The sequence below is a fragment of the Panthera onca genome, chromosome X (assembly GCF_046562875.1).
Source record: "Panthera onca isolate mPanOnc1 chromosome X, mPanOnc1 haplotype 2, whole genome shotgun sequence".
In the NCBI taxonomy this organism is placed as follows: Eukaryota; Metazoa; Chordata; class Mammalia; order Carnivora; family Felidae; genus Panthera; species Panthera onca.
Genome location: NC_138357.1, coordinates 111,117,376 through 111,136,200, shown reverse-complemented (window position 1 = coordinate 111,136,200; position 18,825 = coordinate 111,117,376). Strand labels below are relative to the sequence as shown.

The following is an 18,825-nucleotide window of genomic DNA, read 5'->3' as shown; positions in this document are numbered from 1 at the left end:
TCTTCAAATGAAATATTCATTGGTAATGAAATGTCTTAGTAAGGCAGGTTTGAGAGAGAAGAGGGAAAACAGATGCTGAACCATGATCTAAGAACATGGTAAAAAGGAAAAAATAAAGCAGAAATGGAAAAAGGTAGTATGAGTTTTTAACTAACCTATAAAAAATGTTACCGATTTTTATCCCATTTTTTTCTTGAAAGACTTGAACCTTTATTCTCTCCTTTCCTAAGCCAAATAAAATCATACCATAGCAGGTTCTTCAAGTCCAACTGTTGGCAACCCTGGCCAAATACAAGAATCACCTGGAAGCACTTAAAAATCCCGACATCAACATTCCACTCCTGGAAGTTATGATTTAATTGTTTTGGCAGAGGCCCTGGCATAGCATGTTTTAATCTTTGTGAATTTTAGAAATCACCTGAGTTTAGAACAGAAACATAATTAGAAATCAATGAATCAACTCCTCTTATTTAGTAGATGAGGTAAATAAGAGTCCAGGGAAGAGGAGAGCCTGTACCAAGCTCATGTAGTTATTTGTGCTTGAGTTAAGGCCAGAGCCAAGGGTCTGAGTCCTTGTATAATTCTCCCACAACAGCACAGCACACTGCCTCCAGTGATGTGTTTCCAAGCCACTGATTCAACCTACCTTTACTCTGACATGTTTCCTACTAGTCCCACTCTTTCCAGTGCCCCTTTGACTTTTTCTGTGGTATCTATTGCAAATATCCTTAAATTATATGATGTAGTTGCACTGATTAGCCAGTTGAGGGGACTGTTATGATTACTTTCGGGCAGCTTGCCTATTGATTATCACAAATGAGGAGCTATATTTTTGGTTAGAGCAGCTGTTCTCAACCCCAGTTGTCCATTAGAATCACCTGGGGGCTTTTTAAAAATTCTGATGCCTGGGTTTCATCTACATTAAATCGGCATCTCTGTAGATTGGCCCTGGGAACTGTCATTTTAAAAAGTTCTTCAGAAGATTCTAATGTGCAGTCAAACTTGAGAACCTCTGGATCAGAGGAAGATGTCAAGGAAAGCCTCAGATTATAAAATACTAGATGGGCAAGGGACATAAATACCTATGCTGATTACATCCCCTTGTCGTTTCCTCCAGCTAATTTAATATGAATCTGCCACATTGGCTTTACCAAGGCCTCACAACTTAGGCAGTTGCCATGGTTACCAGAAATGCAAGGCCATGGTTGGGAATACAGAAAATCAATATTTTCTTCACAGAAAAATGTGAGTTATGCTGAACTTATAGAGCCAGTGACTTTTTTTCAGTAGCCCTGAGAGGGCTGCTTTATATTTGGTTTTGTTCTAGAGGTATTGTTCAGACTCAGGGGCCAAGCCGAGAAAATTATTTTTAATACTTTCAGAAGGCATCTTCTTAAGAACAAACTTCAGGAAGTGACATCACCAAGATGGCAACATAGGTTGTACCTGACTTTTCTCCCCCTCACAAGAAGGGGGAAACACTATTCATGGACAAGACACCACTGAGAGAATCCTAGAATATGGGAGTGAGGCTAAAGCATCCCCCTGCACAACAGAGACCAAGACAGATGGCATTAGAAGGGTAAAAGAAGTGGCTGTATGTTGACTGAATCTCTGCTAACCCAGGTCAGTGTAGCATCATACAGAGAGGTCTCCCCTGAGCCTCATGTTCCTCCAGAGCAAAAAGAGAGCCCAAGGGTGATATCCAGCTTTACCCCCAGCATTGTGAATCACTTTGTGGAAGACCCTACTCTGGTTTTGCTCTAGGGAAATCTGAAGTCTCAACTTTTGGGAATCCCATCATGTTGGAGAAGCAGGAAGGGGCTTAGGACGACCATATTTGGGTGGGAAAGAGGCAAAGATGAATAAAAGAGGGAGGGAAAAACAAGAAAGTAGATTCCATAGTTTGAACTCTTAACCAAGTGCATATATGATGTACTAAACCACTTGTAAGCATTGTGCCATTCAATCCTAAAATGACCCTAGAGATAGGTGTTACTTGTCATTGTTTAGCTGGGAAGACTAATCCTAGAGAAATCAACTGGATCAAAGTTAACTGATTACTAAGAGGTAAACCAGATATTCGAGTCCTGGACTGGCTGCTAGCCAATACTGTGCTTTAAATCGCTTCAATATCCTTCCTTTCTGACTGAGTTGTTGGCTGCTGAACTGGGGTCCAAATGATTACTGTGGGACTTTTTCAAGCGTATTACATTTGTTTTGGTCAGAACATGCAAGAAGTATGTGGTAGATGCCATTCATTGTCCCATTTCTCCATTGTGTGCTTTCTCTAATCATGCCCTTTGACATAGGACTTCACAGTTCCTCCCCTTAAAGAACTGAATTATATTCCTCACGCTTTGACTTTGGATGTGGCAATATGACTGGCTTTGGACAGAATGAGGAGGAAGTGATGGTATGCAACTTCCAATCCTAGGCCTTAAAAGACCTTTTGTGCCTCTGCCAGTGTCATAAAGACCCCATACCCTGGCTTTTTCAGTAATCCAAAGAACAGGATAAGAAACATATGGAGCCAATTTACAGAGCTACAGTGTGAAGCAGAGCTACCCTTAACACTATATCCTTAATCAGTCAAAATCCAGCTGACCTTTTGACTTTCAGATACATGAGAATTCCAGCTGAGTTCAGCAACCACCCAGCCCAACACATATGTTATTTGTGAGTGAACCCAGCTGGGGTCAGTAGAATTGCAGATCAAAAGTTAATCAAATGCTAACTGTGTGTATAGCAGTGAAATGTGTTTTTTATACCCAATAGCTCATACTACAAGATAAGTCTGAAAAGCCAAAGAAATCTTTATAGTCATAAGCCTGATCTATGGCTACAGAAGTGTCATTCTGAAATATCCTATGGCCTGAAGGTGCAGAAATGGCCAATGGACTTTCTCTACTTTGTAAAGTTATTGCATACTCATGAGCCTTTGTTCCCAATAACTACCATTCTGAACAACCATTCATAACGTTTAGGGACTAGAGACCACGAACAGCGGTAATTTTCAAGGTTGGGTAGGTAGGAAAGAAAGGTGAGATGGGAAAAAACAATAAAGGGAGAAAGTTTTTATTATACACATGCCTACCCTAACAGGATTGCTGATGGGGATGTTCTATGCATATTTTATAAAATAAAATCACCCAACATACCTTGGTACTTGTGCTATGAGTTTTGAATTGAAAAAGACTTTAAGAGCAGTTTTCAACTTTTTTGTCTATGGCCCTTCTTTACCACTTTTTCCATTTTTCAAAGGAAAAATAATTCCATGATTTGGTTCCAATTCCAAGAATTGTAGGGAAACAATTTGTAGTAGAACTGTTGTTAATATACAAGTCACTTTACAGAAAACACCTAAGTTGCTGAAAATTATTTTTCAGTCCCTCTACAGTTTTGAAGTTTAGGAATCCAGCTGCTCAAAAAATGAGGGAATGACTAATTCATATTTGAACTTCAATAAATACACACCTTACCATCTAACTATTGGAAAATTATATATCAAAAATGTTGTTGATGCAAATATGTACTCCTTGTCACTTTAAGGTGAACAAACAACCATCCCCAAGCTAAATTAATAATGATGAAACTAAATTAACAGTATTTATAATTAAAATGCAAGGACTGGAGTAACTGAAAATCACAATCAAATGAAGAGAACACTGATGATAAATGCACTGATTACAGATTGCCCTTTCTGGAATTTGGTGGCATTCCAACTGCATATATACCTAGCACCATGTGTAGCATTCAGATTTACTAGTAGTATATGAATGAAAATCTAGTAATATGCTAGAAAAAATAAAGTTGGGTCTGGATTATCTTCTTGTATGAAAGCAAAGATGCTTTAAAAAGTTCTGGGTAGTATTAAAGGGAGTCAACCTAATGGGGCTCCCAGGGGTCAAAATGTGTCATTGGAACATGAAAATAATAATAATTATATTCAGTAGTGCTTCTGAGCATGAGATCTATAATCAACAGAGAAATTGGTAAGTATGACCATCAGACTTTCTGCTACAATGCAGTGGCCATTTACCTGGAAAATACTTATATACTTCAAGATTCACCAGAAAGGATATCACTTCAATTGCACTGGATAGGGCCGTACGAAGTCCTTCCAGCCAGTGACCAATAACAATGTTTCATACTCTCCAGTCCTAAATCTTCATTTCCCCATGTGCGATGCCTGTTACACACGCCAAGGCCTCTTTGCTCTTAGTTTCATGTATCATGTTTCAGCCATAAAATAAATGTGTGTTTATTGTCTATTTTCTACTAACCCCAAATTAATCCTTTATAATGCCCATCTTGTAGATAAACATTAGTAAGATCATAAACACAGAATTTCTCTTGCCCTCTGAAAGCAACCAATCCATAGGAAAACGATGCTTCTCTGAACCCACCACCAAAATGACCACAAAGAAACCAGAATCCTGTAACAAGTCCCTTCTGACACCCTTTTACTTAGATGCCTCATGGTTTTAGTCTTCTGTCAGTGTATCTTCAAGATGTACTGTCTTCCTTATTACATGGAGCCAATAAGCCCAACTTTGTTCAACTACATGTGTGGCCCTAATAGTCTTTGACTTGAAGGTACTGACATCAAAAATAAGATGTGACCTGGATCACCTCAAAAAAAATTAAAGTTTACAGCTTTAAAGCATAGACTACAAGTTAAGTATGTTCTGTAGAGAGAAAGATGAAATAATAACCACTAAAGTAATTAAACCTAAAAAGATCACCCTGATAGTTACAACTTACTCTGTTGATCTTCCTGGATTTGCTAATATAATTATTATCTTTCAGATTCTAAGGTAAAATGATTTTGCCATTCCACATTGTAGGTTAATGTCAAAAAAAGACTAACATCAAAATGATATAACTTTTTCTACTTAGTATTCATTAGCCAAATGATTCTAAATATTGGGCTTGTGCCCTTAATAATCAGGGCTCTAAAAGAGAAGGTTCTTTAATTGACAAAAATTTATGCATGCATTTCAAATAGCACAGAAGATATCTGTGGTTTGATACTGGCAGATACAATGTAGAGTCAAATTAAAAAAAAAAGGTACTTAAAAGCAACAATGGGGGCATGTGAAAACATTGCTTTTGGGAAAAAAATATTAAAATGGAAACAAGTCTCTCTTTCATAAGAGAGTCAGCTTTAATTACAGAAATAAAAACACAATAAACCTTTGTGCCCTAAAATACAGAACTTCAGTTATTCAAATGGGATCTCCAAATAACTATCATGTTAATAAAGTTGAATTTATAACCTGGTGAACTAAAATACAGCTTTGAATAGGTAACTAAATCAGGATAAAGCAAATGTCTCTAAGTAGGATTAGAATGTACTCTGTCTTAACTGACAAACTTCTTTGTTGGGCTTTCTTGTTTTCAAAGAAATTCTCTTGTTGTCAAATTGTTTTGCAACAAGTCTATCTTATCTATCTGAACCCAAACACGCAGCAGAGTGTGGACTTCACACTTGGTAAAAATATTTTAAATAAAACATTACGTCTTTACTGGTGAAGTCTACCAAACATTTAAAGAAGAATGAACACCAATCCGCCTCAAACTCTTTCAAAATATTGAGAAAAGAACACTTCCAAACTCATTCTCTGAGGCCAGGATCACCTTGATACCAAAGCTAGAGTAGGCTACCATAAGAAAAATGCAGACAAATATCCCTGATAAATATAGATGCAAAAATCCTCAGTAAAATACAGTATAAGCAAACTCAATTCAATAACACATTAGAAGAATTATACACCATGACCAAGTGGGATTTATCCCTGGGATGCAAGGACTGTTCAACATATGCAAATCAATATGTATTTTAAAGCATGTTCTAACATTTTATTCAAATGTGTGTAATAAATGTAATATATCATATCAATAGAATGAAAGATAAAAATCACATGATCATCTCAATGAACATAAAAAGGATTTGACAAAATACAACATCCTTTCATGATAAAAGCCCTGAGCAGACTGGGTATAGGAGGAACATACTTCAAAATAATAAAGGCCATATACAACAAACCCACAGCTAATACCATACTTAATGGTAAAACACTGAAAGCTTTTCCTCTAAGATCAGGAACAAAATAAGGACACCCATTCTCACCACTCCTACTCAATATAGTACTGGAATTCCTAGCTGGAAAAATTAGGCAAGACAAAGAAATAAAAGGTATCAAACTCAGAAATGAAGAAATAAAATCGTTGCTATTTGCTGATGCGATTTTATATATAGAAAATCCCAGTGTCAACAAAAAACACTTGTAACTCATAAACAATTTTAGTAAAGTTGCAAGATTCAAAATCAATGTATAGAAGTCAGTTGCATTTCTATGCACTAACGACAAACTATCTGAAAGAGAAATTAAAACAGTCACATATACAATTGCATCCAAAAGACTAAAATAGCTAGGAATAAATTTAATTTTTTAATGTTTATTTATTTATGAGAGAGAGAGAGCATAGCAGGGGAGGGGCAGAGAGAGAGGGAGACACAGAATCCGAAGCAGGTTCCAGGCTTTGAGCTGTCAGCACAGAGCCCTGAGCACAGATGACCTGAGCCAAAGTTGGATGCTTAACTTACTGAGCCACCCAGGCGCCCCTAGCAATAAATTTAACTAAGAAGGTAAAAGACCTATACACTGAAAACTATGAGACAATGATGAAAGAAAGCGAAGAGAGAGATAAATGAAAAGATATTCCATGATCATGGATTCAAAGAATTAAAATTGTTGAAATGCCCATACTGTCCAAAACAATCTACAGATTCAATGCAATCCTCATCAGAATCCCAATGGCACTTTTCAGAGAAAAAGAACGATCCTAAAATTTGTACTGAACCCAGAAAACCAAAGCAATCTTGAGAAAGAACAAAGCAGGAGGCATCATGCTCCGTGATTTCAAACTATATCACAAATCTGATGTAATCAAAATGGTATATGGTACTGTGCAAAAATAGACACATATATCAATGGAACAGAATCGAGAGCAGAGAAATAACCCTAAGCATAAATGGTAAAGTAATATTTGACAAGAGAGGCAAGAGTACTCAATGGAGAGAAAAAGTCTCTTCAATAAATAAATGGTACTGGGAAAATTGGATATTCACATGTGAAAGAATGAAACTAGATCCCTATCTTACACAACTCATAAAAATAAACTTGAAGTGGATTAAAAGCTTAAATATAAGACTTGAAACCGTGCAAGTCCAAAAGAAAGCATAGGAAAAAAGACATGGGTCTTGGCAATGTTTTTTTGTCGCCATGACACCTAAAGCACAGGCAACAAAATAAATAATAAACCAGTAGACCTACATCAAACTAAAAATCTTCTGCACAACAAAAGAAACAACTAACAAAGTAAAAAGACAACCTATGGAATGGGAAAAATATTTGAAAACCATCTGCCTGATAAGGGACTAATGTAAAAAAAGAAATAGAACTCATACAACTCAATAGCAAAAAAAAAAAAAAAAAAAAAAAAAAAAAAAGCAATTAAGAAATGGGTAAACAATGTGAAGAGACATTTTTCCAAAGACATACAACCAGTACGTCAACATTGTTAGTCATCAGGGAAATGCAAATATGAGATGTGGTCATTACCTTTGGAACAGGTCATTACCTCTTATCAAAAAGATAAGAGAGAACAAATGCTAGGGAGGATGTGGAGAAAAGGGAACCCTTCTGCACTGCTGGTGGGAATGTAAATTGGTATAGTCCTATGGAAAATGGTATGGAGGATCCTCAAAAAATTGAAAGTAGAACTACCATATGACCCAGCAATTCCACTTCTGGTAATATATCCAAAAGAAACGAAAACACTCACTCAAAAATATATTTGCATCCCCATGTTCATAGCAGCATTATATACTGTAGCATGACATGGAAACAACCTAAGTATCTGTGGTGGTATATGTATGTATATGATGGAACATTTATTCTGCCACAAATATGAGAATGTCCTGCCATTTGCAACAATATGAATAAATCTTGAGGGCATTGTGTTAAGTGAAATAAGTCAGAAAAAGAAAAACAAAAACAAATATTGTATGATCCCACATGAGATCAAAACCCCAAACCCTAAGCCCAAACAACAATAACCCCTGCCTTGAAACTTCATAGATACAGAGAAAAGTTTGATAGTTGCCAGAGGAGGGGTAGGAGATGGGCAAAATGCATAAAAGGAGTCAAAACATACAAACTTCCAGTTATAAAGTAAAGAAGTCATGGGGATATAATATAGAGCATGGTGACTACAGTTAATATTACTGTATTGTATATATGAAAGTTGTTAAGAGAGTAGACCCTAAAAGTCCTCATCATGAAAAAAAAAAATGTAACCATGACAGATCTTAACTAGATCCGTGTAATAGCTAGTGATGATCATTGTGTAATATATATAAATATCAAATCATTAAGTTATATGCCTGAAACTATTATAATGTTATATGTCAATTATACCTCAATAAAAGAATATGAATTCTTATTTTTGAAAGCTTTTAAAAATTTAGCACATGTAAAGCGATAATTACCTAAGTATCGTTTCACTTGCCTTTCACAAGTGTTACTATGGAGGATTTTCAGTGTCATTTTGTGTACATATTTACAAATTTTTAAATTCTGATTTTCTCTTAATTCACATATGACTTAGGAATGCATATTTTAGTTTTTAAATATATGAGTCTTTGTGATTACCTTTTTATCGTTAACTTAAATTTAGGTGACTTATGGTCAAACAATTTGTTGTTTTATGTAATTTGTGAGGGGGGATTTCTTAAGACCTTTCTTGGCTTCAAAATGTTTAGTGTGTTTTGGAGACAATTTGTAATAAATTTTAAAACTTGATTAAAAAGTATACATCTACAGTCCATGCAGGGCTCTAGATATGTATTTTAAAGCATGTTTTTACATTTTATTCATATATGTGTTTATTCATTTTATTATCTTCAGTTATCAGTTTCTGATGCTTCTGGTAAGTAATCTGATATGATTATAGATATATTCTGCTTCATATTCTATTAAGAATTTGTGTGTTTTTAGTCAGGGACAGGAGGATATTAGCTCAACACCATGGTACTGAATCTGAACTAGATCATTTATTCTTTGAGGAGATACAGAAATAAAAACTTAATCAATCCATAGAAACTATGAATTCTATTAAGTAGAAAGAGGGAGCTTAGCATTTGATCCTGGACCCTGATTGTTACAGTCAAAAAGGATCTTACAAATGATTAGATTTCCAGTTACATGCTAATTGCTCTGAGTTAATTTATTGCTCCATCAATGAACAAGAGATTCAAATCTTGGCTGTCTGACTTATTTTATGAGGATATTGAGTGAGAGACAGATTTTTCTTAGGAATTAAAAAATTACTGTTTTTAATAATTTCAAAGAATTTTAAAGAAACTTTTAAATAAAAATACTTTTTATAATCCAGAAGTAGAAACCAGAGAGGAAAGGCGAAAAAAATCAGCTTATTTCAGAAATTCAGTTAAGATAGTAGTGGGAGGGAGAGAGCAGAAGGACCAAGCAAGAGTGTCCCTAATGGTCCCAAGGTCAAAGTAACATTTCTACTCATATAAACAAGCCTCGTATAGCTACCTCTACTATATTGCAGCAAGAGAATTGATTTTTTGAATGACCCTTGTGAAAATCCTAAATGATTTATGATTCAATTGTATTTCCTATACTCAACTTACTAAAGTGAAAAAATTTTTCATTTTATTCCCAAAGACACTTCAACAATAAGAATTAAAGGGGAATTCAATTTACATTTTTAATTAGTAGGAAAGTTAAATTAACTAAATCCTCCATTCTTGAGGTACTTTGTTTACTTGAGATTTACCTCAGTAAATAAAACTCAGCCTGCTTTTTCACTAAACAAGTTCTGTAGTCTAACTCAAAGCTTTCAATCAATGCTATTTAGTTTTTTAATTTTTTTCAGCCACATCTAATAAATAAAAGCCATGAAGACTGCCTTTATCTCATCTTTTTTTTTAAAAGTTATTCTGCCCAAGACATTCCCAGTATTTGGTGTGCTGCTGGGATATAAATATACATATATACACATATATAATTTTTATTTCCACATATATCCAATACCCGTAAACCATGCCCCCAAGTCCAAATCTAAAATATTTGGTTGAAGAGTACCTAGCTTCAGCATTTGTATGTAATTTAAAACAGTACTTTTGAAAATAAGTCTTTGCCTCTGAAGGGAAGAGTCAAAAAAACAATTACAAAAGAAACACAAAATACTTTGTAGAGTGGGTTGAAAATTGCGAAGTATTCTTTGTTTTATCATTTACCTTCAAAAAGTGTTTTTCAAGTGTTTCCTTTCCAGAGCTACAGATGGTCTCTGCCATTTAGCATCCTGATTCCTGTTAGAAGAAGCCAATTAATATCATATCCCTATACTTCTAATCAAGGCTGCCCTATTAGTGCTCTGTTGAATGAACTGTTGCTGATTAACTGAAAATTAGTCGGTGAAGCTAACGATTTTCCCTCCATACCCTGTGGGCCCATACAATGTTCGTCTGAATTAAGGACAGTTAATTATGGTGTATGATTTGCCAGTAGACCGAACTTACTGAGTCAGTGTGAGAAACCCAGTTTGGGGGTGGCTGATGTGATGCAGGTTGGCAGATCTCCCTTTCAAGGTTTGCTGTTTTCCTCTGAGCTCATGTCTCTTCCAAGCATTTCTAGGAGATGGTGTCTGGCAGCTCTTTCACTCAGCTTACAAGAAAATCTCCACAGGGCATCATGTGGGGAAGAGCAAAATAGGAGTCTTTTGTCACTGTTAAATGTATACTTATGTAAGCAGCAGAATTTCTGGGGGCTACCAAAGATTATTATAATTTTAATAAGCTTTAAAGCTGCTGAAGCACATTGCAATCAGCACAGAGATGACGTATAGGAGTATATGCCAACTAAGTGATGTGCTGTTTGTGACAATGTGATGAACAGATGTGAAGATGTCCTTCTAGATTGTCGGTCCTTGAGCTCCCAACACCAAGAAAAGAAGGTTGGGACAAGTTTTTGAGTAAGAGCAATAAGAAGCATCCCCACTTTATTGTTTTGTAACAGTGGCTATACAGTGAAATGTCAAAGAGAGAAGATGCAAATGTACTGAGATATTAGAATTCATGTTGTCTTTTTCTTGAGGCCTCAAACTACACTTTGATACATGGTACTGTTTTGTAGTCATGTCATTTTGATCTTCCAGTTAATAAGCCCATTTAATAGAATTTAAGATGGACTTGCGTTTTAATAAAAGGTGTGAGGACTGGCATACATAAATTATTTCTATTTTATATCTATTTATCATTTTTCAAAATAAAGACTGCCTAGCATTTTCTCATACTAATGTGCATGGTTAAACAAGAGGGAATTCTAATTCATAAACATCTAAAACCAATAGTCTTTGGTTAAAGGAACCTTGATAGTCTTTCATTACTATTTACTGAACCTGCCTTTTCTAGATATAAATAATCCTAGGGCCCCACTGAAGTTTTCTTCTCCCTTTGGTTTACATTTTAGTTCAGTATTATGTACTAAACAGATTGTCTACTTATAGATGTAGGATGTAACATCGGAACCTCATTTTGAGCTGAGAAATTGATGTTAATTAAATGAAAGTTCTCCCTTAAAAAAAAAAAAAAGATGATGGTGAGAGAAAAACTCAACCAACAAAGTTCAAGTTTTTCTTCTTTCTAAAAGATTTTTCAAGTGAGGAACATGGAGGCTCAGAATCCGTTGCAGGTGTGAGTAAACCAGACCTTGGGGGAGCTAAAGAAATGATTGCAAGAACCCCTTAAATGTAATGTCTTTAATGATAAGCTAATTATTGAGACTGTGTAATGAAAAAAGGCACTCAGGATTAAAAAAGAAATAGCAGAGAAATGTGTTGAAATATTTGCTTGGGCTTTCCCAAGGTAGATGTTGTGAGGCATGAATGAATGGTTGAATTAACCAGGATTTCAGGAAACCTTAGTTTGGTTCAAGCCCTCTACCACCAATGAGCTGTACGTAGTCCCTGAGTCATAGATCTTCTCTGTGTCAGATGCAAACATTGGCCAAAAACTGTGGAGTCTGCTGTGGCCGAATCTGCTTACCAAGAGGCTGAGTGGCAAAACACTTGGGCATGACTACTGTCTAATTTACTCTCTTGCCCCCCAGTACCCCAAGTTACAATTTTATATCCATCCTTGTTCCTAATTAATGAATCACAGCATAAGTATTAAATGATCAGGTATTGTTTGTGCCTCCAAAGCTTCATGTACCTATCTTTCTAGCAATTATTATGTGCCAGGAATTGACCTTTCTACAGCCAAATAAATTAGTTTTGGGCAGTAAGTTTTAAAATCTGAGTTGAAGAAAAGAGACAGAATGCTTCATTTCATAGTCTTGCTCCTCTCTTGATTTTCTTCATGCAGTAACAGCTGTCTGGATAAGAGCTTTAAGGTGACTTCATCCCTCTCTTCTTATTTAGCAAGAATGACTACAAATTGATTTTGGGAACCACCTGTAAAAAAAATGTAATTCCCTAAAAGGCCCTGCTATTTTAAATAAAAAGTCTGTATTATGTTTTGGTTCTCATTATTGGTCCTGGAAAAAGATGTAAAAAAGATGAAAAAGTTCAAGACAGTGGTAACTAAAATGATCAAGGGGTAGCCACAGCATATTGGAGTCAAGGAAAAGATCCTCAAATCAATGATCAGATGTATAGATTTCTCCACACTTTGAGTTTTAAAGGGAGAATTTACAGCTGAAAATTACTTCTTAAGAAGGGTTTTCACATTATATCATCTTTCAACAGCCTTGACAAAGACATCAGGATAGGTATTACCTGCAATTTACAGATTAAAAAAATCAAAGTATGAGTGATATTATAATTTGTTCAAATCCTCCTGGCCACTGGTAAATGGAAGAACCCAGCCTTGGAATCCAATGTCTTATGCCTTCCTTTCTTCCAACCTGATTGAACTTACATATCCTATTCAGTCTTGACAGAGAATAGCCAGAATTCTCTTTCCTAATCTCTTTCCTGTCTCTAAATGTATTTTCCCTTTGACCTGGAATTGATGGTATATACTTATTGCCTTCTTTCTAATAATTACACGCTACAGGCATATCTAGTATTAATATAATTACTTTATTTGATTTTGAGATTGGGAGTCCTCAGAGCAAGAGGGCTATTTTCATGTGTTTTGCTCAAGAAAATTGTATTAAAAGAAATCAAATAATTCTTTTGCGACTGGCCCAAGAGGATGCCATACAGGATTTAAGGGGCAGACCAGAGATCAGCAAGCTATGGCCCATGGGCCAAATATGCTTGCTGACTCTTTCTGTAAATAAAGTTTTACTGGAATACAGACACACTCAGTCCTTTGTGTGTTATCTATGTCTGCTTGTCTACCACAATGGCAGAGTGGGGGCAGTTAGAACAGAGACTGTATGGCCTACAAAGCCTAAAATATTTACTCCCTGGCCTTTTGAGGAAAAATTGGCCAACTCCAGGCCCAGAGTCAATCCTCAAAAGTGTCTAAGGAACAAGCAAAGTAGAGTGGGTTGTCCTCTGTTTCTTTCTAGGAATTCAGTACTTTGGGAGCTGCTGTTATTTCCAGAGAGAGACTATACTTTGGTACTTAAGGGAATAGAAGGTAGAAAGAGGGAATTGCAAGTTTGACTAAAGAACACAGAGCACTTCAGAAGGGAAATCATATTTAGGAGAGTTATTCTTCTTTCAAGGGAATGAAAGGGAGAATTTCATGAGGTAAAGGTGTTTGTGATAAGCTGATTATAATACAAAGTCGATTTACTAAGCCAATCAAAATCTAAATTTAAGTTTAAGAATCATGTAAATTATCAGATTTTATTTATCTTTGCTTTTAGCAAGGAAAATATTATCAGATTTTCTTTATTGGTAAATTCTAAATCTTGGGACACAGATTCAGCTTAAGAAGAAATTACTTCATGATCAGATGTTAGTACAAATTCTTGTGCATCAGCTATTATAAAAACAAACTTTTAATATCCCACATTTTGAAATTTATGGAGGTGACTTTCATTTTCTTTAGAGATGATGAATGTGTGCCGACTGGCGCCGCTGTTTAATTATAGATGGCTAGCTGTGAGGAGCGTGGAAATGATCTCAGCCATTTAAACCTCAAGGCAATCTCCTGATGTGACTAAAAAGGTGTGCATTTTATTTATGTAGCTGCTTTACCTACTCACCCAGATTTCCATTGCACTTAGAAATTCCCAAGTGAAGTGTCTACAATTATTTTGTAAAGGGCTTGCAATAATACTCCCTTCCTTCTCATTCTTGCTCCCAGGAAATTTTTGCTTAAAGCTGCATTTGGGAAATAGTACATGGGAAGCATCATGGTATATAGGGAAGAGAATAGACTGGAGGCTCAGGAACACTTGAAACGCCCTTTGAAAGGTCACCGTGTGTTCAAGGAACTGCAAATGGCTCACTGTGTCTAGAATGCAGGGTAGATGTTAAGTGTGGACAGTGGCATGTCTACAGAGGCGGTTGGAAACCAGATAATAAGAGGTACTGGGTTTCATGCTAAGAAGTAGGGACAGTTGTCAAGGTAATATGGAACGCCTGAAGGGTTTAAAGGTAAGAATATAGAGGTGCCTGGATGGCTCAGTCAGTTGAACATATGACTTTGGCTCAGGTCAGGATCTCATGGTTTGTGGGTTCGAGCCCCGTCTCAGGCTCTCTGCTGTCAGCACAGAGCCCGCTTCAGATCCTCTGTCCCCCTCCATGTCTGCCCCCCCCCCCCCCTGCGTGTATGCTCTCTCTCTCTCTCTCAAAAATAAACTTTTAAAAAAGACAAGAATATAACACAATTAAATTTACACTGTTGAAAAATACCGTGGAAGCAGGGTAGATAATGGACTGAAATGGAGAGAAAAAGAGTGAGGGTACACAGAGATTTGAAGGGCTGGTGTGAGTGAGGTTTTCAAGGAATGGTAAGGTGCAAAGCTGGGGATATGTCTGTGAGGGTAGAGAGCTAAATTGTTGAGGAGATATTTGTGTGGCTTAACTGAAAGAACTTGATTTTAACAGACACAAGAGTGAGGGAAGGGTCAGTGTAGGAGCTGAGTTAATTATAATAAGAACATTTAGGAGGAGAACAAGAATTAATGCCTATCTTACTACTGCATGCCCAGAATCTAGGCCTGCCAAGCAGAGTGTTCCTGTGATTTGAGTTAGACAATAGGACAAGACAAAAAAAAAAAAAAAAAAAAAAAAAAAAAAAAAAAAAAAAAAGAAAAAAGAAAGAGAAAAGAAAAAGAAAAAGAAAAAAAAGAAAAATTTGGGTGATAATGACAGTTGATGGCAGGAAGAGGACACATCTATAAAGATGATATATCTAGTCATGAATGCAGTTGCCAAGTACTAGCAAGAAAAACTGAGAGGGCATTGTCTCCAAGGGCAGGAGTGTATTCCTAGATAACTTTGCCTATATGGAGCTTTCTTGTGTGGAAAGAATACCTGCCTGGGATCCCCAGGACTAAGACCCTCAGACTAAGGTTTTAGCACACATCTAGGAGGTAATTACCAGCAGGGAGTGGAGAAGTGAGGAGAAAAACAAAAAGAGCTAATATAGAAAGTGTTAGTGAGTGGTTACCCCTGTGGGCAATTGGGAGCTCAGTTCTACTGAGGTCATCTGGGAGACAGCGTAGAACATGCCTCAGCATTGTTCCATCGAAGGAGCAAAGAAGGTATTTATTCATCAATTCTAGTTTGTCACTGGTTAAGAGGTTAACCAATGACAACTTCCTGGCCCTTCCAACCAGCCCTGTGCTTGAGCTAAGCATACTTCCACGGGCAGGAAAATCCTTGAAACAAAGAGTTGTCAGTGCAGGAACTGTGAATGTAAGAGTGATGAGCAGCGTTCTGATAGAGCCTACTGCATATATACACACCCAACTGTGGGCAGTAAACCCACTGTACCTTCTTTGAATTTAAGGGGGTAGAATCTTTCTTAAGATAGACAAGTTACTTATTTCAATGCAGAAGATTTTCTACCTTTTGGAACCTATCTTAGTACAGAGATACACTGGGATTTCGAAGAAGACTCAAACCTCAAGGTGGCCTCCAATGTACATTTAAGGAATTATAGCAATAAATGGCAATCCATGGTGACATCATCTCTTGAGCAAAGGATGAAACTGCAGAGTTAGGTATGCCAACTATAAATGTAAGAATTAAAACTGACTCAGACATATTTGGAAAAAGAACACACTATTCTCCAAAGCATTACCATTTCCTAAAATGAAACTACTAAGATTTGGTGATTTTCACATAATTTAAATATTTAATTGCTGATTTTGAAAAAAAGAAGATGATGGAGAGACTAATGCACAAGATGCATAAAACATAGTAAAGCAGCACTCCCAACTCTATTACTCTGGAATTGGGTTTAAGAAATTAAACAAAAATATGAGTTCAAGGAACAAAGTCATGAGGAGTCATATACAAAACAAAAGAACTGGATTCATTGCTAATTAACCTGGAAGTAGCAAACAGAGATCTAAGGTCAGTTTCTGATAATCCATGGATGGAATTTTCTGGTTTTAGCATTTTACTTTACCTGCCCCCCATTCCTTCTTCGAATGCAAAGATACTGGAAATGGGTTACTGAAGAAGTTATCCTCTTTCCCTTCCTCCCTGAAGCACTTTGGGAGCCAAGGCTCCAGGACAGACATGGTCATGTCCAAGAACCACCCATGCACAGCCAGTCACGAAAACGGCACAGAAACGGCATCAAGAACCCCGGTCACAAAGATATGAATCTCTTAAGGGGGTAGCCTTCAAGTTCCTGATGAACATGCACTTCACCCAGAAGCACAATGAGAAGGGCCTGAAGAAGATGTAGACCAACCCTGCCATGGCCATGAATGCACGTGCTGAGGCTATCAGTGCCCTTGTCCAGCCCAAGATCCTAAAGGGCGGCAGGTGCAAGCTCAATAGACTTGCCTACATCACTCACCTCAAGTTTGGGAAACATGTTCGTACCTGTATTGCCAAGTGTCTCAGGCTCCTCTGACCAAAGGCCAAGGCCGAGACTCAAATCAAAGCCCCGGCTGCAGCTGCGACTCTGGCTCCAGCTCCTGCTGTGGCTCAGTCTCCCCAAGGTGCCCAGGTGCCCACGAAGGCCATTCTATACTGGAGCTGACGTGAGAACAGGACTGGTGTGACCCCTAGGCTCTGTCTGCATGGGGCCAGTGTCCCTTTATGTTACTTGTACAAATAATCCAGCGGTAGGATCTGTCAAAAAAAAAAAAAGTCATTCATACCAGGGTTTGGTATCTTGAAGGTCTGGCTCTGTTGCTCAGTGTCTATGTAACCTTGGATAAATCACTTAACCTCTGTGTACCTCAGTTTCCTCATTTGAAAAAAAGGTCATAATAATAGTACCTACCTCATAGGGAGTTTATGAGGACTGAAAAATTAGCATATGTAAATTAGAGCACCAGACACATAATAAGAAATACACACGTGTTTGTTACTATTAAGAATATATAGCTCTCTTCTGGGCAAAGAGCAAGCTGTCATAGCTTACGGAATGTGACTGCCGTAAATCACGCAAAAAGTGTACCAGAATACTGTTTTTAATGATTTTTAACATTCGAAAGAACTGACAGAGAAAATAGATTCTTTGGCATTCCAGAGGCAAAAAAAGACTGATGGTGGAGGTTACAGTTCTGACACCAAGAAGAAGTGTTGGTCCTTAGAGCTGTAAAACAATGAGATGGGTTGGTTGCCTTTGAGGTCATGCGTTCACTGACATGGGAGCTGCAGGGGACTCTGGTTGCTTATTAGTGTTGCTGGAGAAGGAGTTTGTGCATCAGAGAAAAGGTATACATAAATGACCTTTCAGATTTTTCTAATTTCGCAAGTCAATGATTTCACAATTTGTCTCTGAACTCTCTTTCTAATCTTCTACCTTACTAGTTCCTCATATGAACCCTCTGCCCTAGACATACAAACATAATGGTACACACTCACCAAGTGTTAGGCTGTCTCACCATTTCCGATTTTTTGCCATTTTCTCCACAATGAATGTCATTTTCTTAACAAAATAAGACAAATAGTTTTGTGTTTTTTTTTTTTTTTATTTTTTTTATTTTTTATTTTTTTTATTTTTTAATATATGAAATTTACTGTCAAATTGGTTTCCATACAACACCCAGTGCTCATCCCAAAAGGTGCCCTCCTCAATACCCATCACCCACCCTGCCCTCCCTCCTACCCTGCCCTCCCTCCCACCCCCCATCAACCCTCAGTTTGTTCTCAGTTTTTAACAGTCTCTTATGCTTTGGCTCTCTCCCACTCTAACCTCTTTTTTTTTTTTTTTTTCCTTCCCCTCCCCCATGGGTTTCTGTTACGTTTCTCAGGATCCACATAAGAGTGAAACCATATGGTATCTGTCTTTCTCTGTATGGCTTATTTCACTTAGCATAACACTCTCCAGTTCCATCCATGTTGCTACAAAAGGCCATATTTCATTTTTTCTCATTGCCACGTAGTATTCCATTGTGTATATAAACCACAATTTCTTTATCCATTCATCAGTTGATGGACATTTAGGCTCTTTCCATAATTTGGCTATTGTTGAGAGTGCCGCTATAAACATTGGGGTACAGGTGCCCCTATGCATCAGTACTCCTGTATCCCTTGGATAAATTCCTAGCAGTGCTATTGCTGGGTCATAGGGTAGGTCTATTTTTAATTTTCTGAGGAACCTCCACACTGCTTTCCAGAGCGGCTGCA

General features: G+C 37.0%; 1 pseudogene; it reads left to right on the top strand.

Moving 5' to 3' along the window:
- Nucleotides 1–16,755: 16,755 nt before the first annotated feature.
- LOC145714159 (large ribosomal subunit protein eL29 pseudogene) lies at nucleotides 16,756–17,290 on the top strand (annotated as a pseudogene).
- The last annotated feature ends 1,535 nt before the right edge of the window (nucleotides 17,291–18,825 follow it).